Source organism: Carcharhinus amblyrhynchos, chromosome 18 (genome assembly GCF_965287045.1).
Source record: "Carcharhinus amblyrhynchos chromosome 18, sCarAmb.v2.hapA, whole genome shotgun sequence".
Classification (NCBI taxonomy): Eukaryota; Metazoa; Chordata; class Chondrichthyes; order Carcharhiniformes; family Carcharhinidae; genus Carcharhinus; species Carcharhinus amblyrhynchos.
Window position 1 is genome coordinate 23479335 of NC_137341.1, and position 4213 is coordinate 23483547.

Consider the following 4213-nt stretch of genomic DNA (forward strand, 5'->3'; position numbering starts at 1 on the left):
ACATGGATTGCTTGAGTGTCTAATGACTCACAAATAATACTGATCATTCTGCAATCATAGTGAACAGTACACCTGATCTTAAGATGAAGGGAATATCATTGATGAAGCAACTGAAAATGGTTGGGCCTAGGACACTATGTCGAGGAGCTCCTGCAGTCCTGGGACTGTGATGATTGGCCTCCAACAAATACATTCATCTTCCTTTGTGAGTCCCATTGGCTTCATGTTTGCCAGGGCTCCTTGATAGCACACTCATAAGATACTGCCTTCATATCAAGGGCAATCACTTTTACCCTCTCTCTTGAGTTCCGCTCTTTTGTCCATATTTAGACCAAGGCTGTAAAGAAGTCAGGAGCCAAGTGGCTTTGGCAGAACCCAAACAGAGCATCAGTGAGTAGGTTATTGCTGTGCAAATGCCAATTGATAACTTTGTCAAGAACACTGTTCATCACTTTGTTGCTGATAATAGAGAAGAGACTGATGGGGTGGTAATTGGATGGATTGGATTTGTCCTGCTTTTTAGACATATTCAGGCAATTTTTCGTGTTGTTGGCAAGATGTCAGTATTGGAGCTTTGCTGCTAGGGGTGCAGCTAATTCTGGAAGGCCAGTCTTCAGTAATATTGTGGAATGTTGTCCCATAGCTGTTCCAATACTTCCATTGATCTTAACCAAAGATTTACAAAGATTCTAAGTCTGACTGACGGTCTATGGTTTCTTTGAAATAAGTGGTTTGCAAAAGAGGAAATTAAACCACTTATTCCTTTTGATATAGGAAGTTATAGGATCATCAAGTAGGCATGGATGGAGGCAGACACAATAGTTAGGGATAGGGTAATAGTAAATAATCAACATTAAAGATTCTGCAACTCAAAGCTGCAACTCCTCTGTGTTTCACCCCTTTCCCATAGAGAGTTCACCCCCCATAATCTGAACTCAGATCTTCCTCTTCTACAGATCATCCAAAAACTTGAAGGGGAATGAAATTGAATGTTAAATGAGCAGTTTGATGATTTCCATCATAGAGGAAAGACTTTCACCTTCATCTGACAGATCTTTTAATTCGACATGTTGGGTGGCACATCAAAGGGTTTCAAGTCTATAGAAGGAAGACTTGCCACATTAACAACCAATACTTTGGGGAAGTGCCTGACCTGACCTCTCCCCTCCCTCCCTTAAGCACTCTGTAAGTGCAGAGGGGGTATTCATCCCTTCGCTCGGTTTCAGAGTCCGTCTCACCTGGTCTATGCTTGTCAGGACCTGTAGTAATTGGCACCTGGAGGACATCCACAGGTGTGTGGGAAAATTGTGTGAAGCCAGAGGATCTGACTTTAAACTGACTAATATATTAGAATGTATTCAAATACGTGCTAATCACCTTCTTGCCCTTTCTGGATCTGGTTCACGCTAGCCTGAAGGGATCGGACAGATCGCAAACTGGTCTGTGCTTGGCTCGAATCCCATGGGCTGCAATTCTCCTAAAAATGTTTTAAGTGTCGAATTCACAAGAAAACTGGTGCAAATCACAATTGTTTCTTCAGTGTGACTTAGAAAAAAATCTCCCTCATTCTGTGCAATGCAGAGGTCATAACTGCAAATATTATTAAAAGCTCAGGGGGCTGTGGGGACAATTCACACTGGAGTCTGATAGTTCCGGGACTCTGTACATATGCAGTGGTCCTGACTGTCAGTCTGTAGTTTGCTGGCCAGCTCGACCGCTGACCTGCTTGGGACCCTTGCACTGCTGCCTCTCCACCCTCCGTCCATTCGCATGCCAGCCCTGAACCCCTCTCTTATCCCAAAGTGCTCCAATCCCCCCCCCCCTCAGGAGGCAGACCCCCACCCCAGCTGTCCCCCTCCCACAGACACCCCTGGCTAACCATCCCGCCCCAGGCGACCCCGATTGCTGGCCTCCCTCCAGCCCTGACCAATTCCCATGCAGAGTGACACTGGGACCCCCCCCCACCTTGACGGTTCGCCCTGTCACCTTGCCCCCGGCCCTGCCCCTAGGCCTGCACCTTGGCACTGCCTGATGCCTGGCAGGCAGTGCCAGGCATGGCCACTTTACCCCTTGGGCAATGCCAGAGGATCAGGCTGGCACTGCCAGGGTGCCCATGCTTAGAGGGCACCACCACCCTGCCACCTGACCTCTGCAGGGCTCCAATTGCCCCCCTTCACTGCAGTGTGGTCAGGCCGGTAGTTCCCCGAAAGTAGGGAATAGTCTGAACCCCACCAGAGTGAAGACTCCTGGCGGGGCGGGAGAAGGTTGCTGGCCCAGAGAATTCACCCCTGGGCCCAATAATTACATTTAAATTGTATTTTAAAGCCTATTTAAACATTAGCCCCACCTCCCAGCTATTTTCCAGCAGACGCTGGCCTGAGAAGAGCAATTGCGGCACGAACGCTCGTGGGAATCCCACGAATCGGCCAACACAAGATTCTCCCGGCCCGCTGCGCTAAAACCGGAGAATCGCCCCCGGGCCCGTTTTTCAGCCCTCGTGAAACTTTACCAATTTAGCCAGACTTGTGCCGGGCGCAACACCGCTGGAAAATTACCCCCAGCGTTTAACGTCATGACCTTTCATCAGAACCCAAACAACATCATTTGGACCTCATCAGAGTAGGTAATTGAACATCACAAATCAGTGACTTCTGTGGCAATGACAGCTTTCTGATAAGGAGCTGAAAGAATGAAAGAGATGGCTGAGATGGAGCGTAACTGATCGGATCAGATTCAGTGTAACATCAGATTCAGACTGGATGTCAGAGTTTTGTGTCCCTCAGGAAGAACTTGAGGGACTGAGTGTGGAGTGGGGGAGTACTGAGGGACAGTGGGTGGAGTGGGGGAGTATTGAGGGACAGAATGTGGAGTGGAGGAGTATTGAGGGGCAGTGTGTGGAGTGGGTAATATTGAGGGGCAGTGAATGGAGTGGGGGAGTATTGAGGGGCAGTGAGTGGAGTGGGGGAGTATTAAGGGGCAGTGAGTGGAGTGGGGGAGTATTAAGGGGCAGTGAGTGGAGTGGGGAGTATTGAAGGGTAATGAGTGGAGTGGGGGAGTGGGGAAATGACTTCTTCAATTCTTTAGATGGCGAACTTGCTTCCATTACTCTTTCAGGTATCACACTCCAGGTTGTAACTTCCCACCTCTGCTTCCTTTGCCAATTTTCTTAAATCTCTGACCTTTGGTTAGTGTCCTTCCTGCCAGTAGGAATGATTTCTCCTCATTTATCAAAACCCTCCAGTTTTCACCATCACTCTCTCAAATCTCCCCTTGACTTACTCTGCTCTACAGACAACAATCCCAGTGATAGCTGCTGAATATTATTAACCAGAAATTATTAGCAAGAAGAAGAAGCAGGCCCATGACATGCATAGGCACCTGGGATCAAGTGGATCCCTTGAAGAGTATGGAGGGTGTAGAAGTAGAGTTAAGAGAGAAATCAGGAAGGCAAAAAGGGGACATTTGCCAGATAAGGCAAAGGAGAATTCAAAGAGATTCTACAAATATGTAAAGGATGAAAGAGTAACTAAGGAGAGAGTAGGTCCTCTTAAGAATCAACAAGGTCATCTTTGTGCAGATCCAGAAGAGATGGGTGAGATCCTAAATGAATATTTTTCATCGGTATTTACTGCTGAGAAAAGCATGAATGTTAGGGAACTTGGGGAAATATATAGTGATATCTTGAGGAGTGTACATAATACAGAAAAGGAGATCTGGAAGTCTTAAAGTGCATCAAGGAAGATAAATTCCTGGGACCCGATGAAGTGTATCCCAGGATGTTGTGGGAGGCTAGGGAGGAAATTGCGTGTCCCCTAGCAGAGAGATTTGAATCATCAATAGTCACAGGTAACGTGCCTGAAGATTGGAGACTGGCAAATGTTGTGCCTTTGTTTAAAAAGGACTGCAAGGAAAAGCCTGGGAGCTACAGGCCGATGAGCTAACATCTGTAGTGGGTAAGTTGTTAGAAGGTGGTGAATACAGAGTTTGTGAATACAGATTGGCGGCAGAGAGATCAATCCAATAACAGCACAAAAGCTGCATAATGAATCCCTCACCCTCCTGAGTGGAAAGTAAAATCCACCCAATGATCTAAACAAATTGTCAACCTGAGGCACATACAGCACCAGACAGCAGTGCACAGATACTGGGACACACACACAAGTCATACAATGCGAGATGGGATCAAGGCATTGATAACTTTAAATCACATATT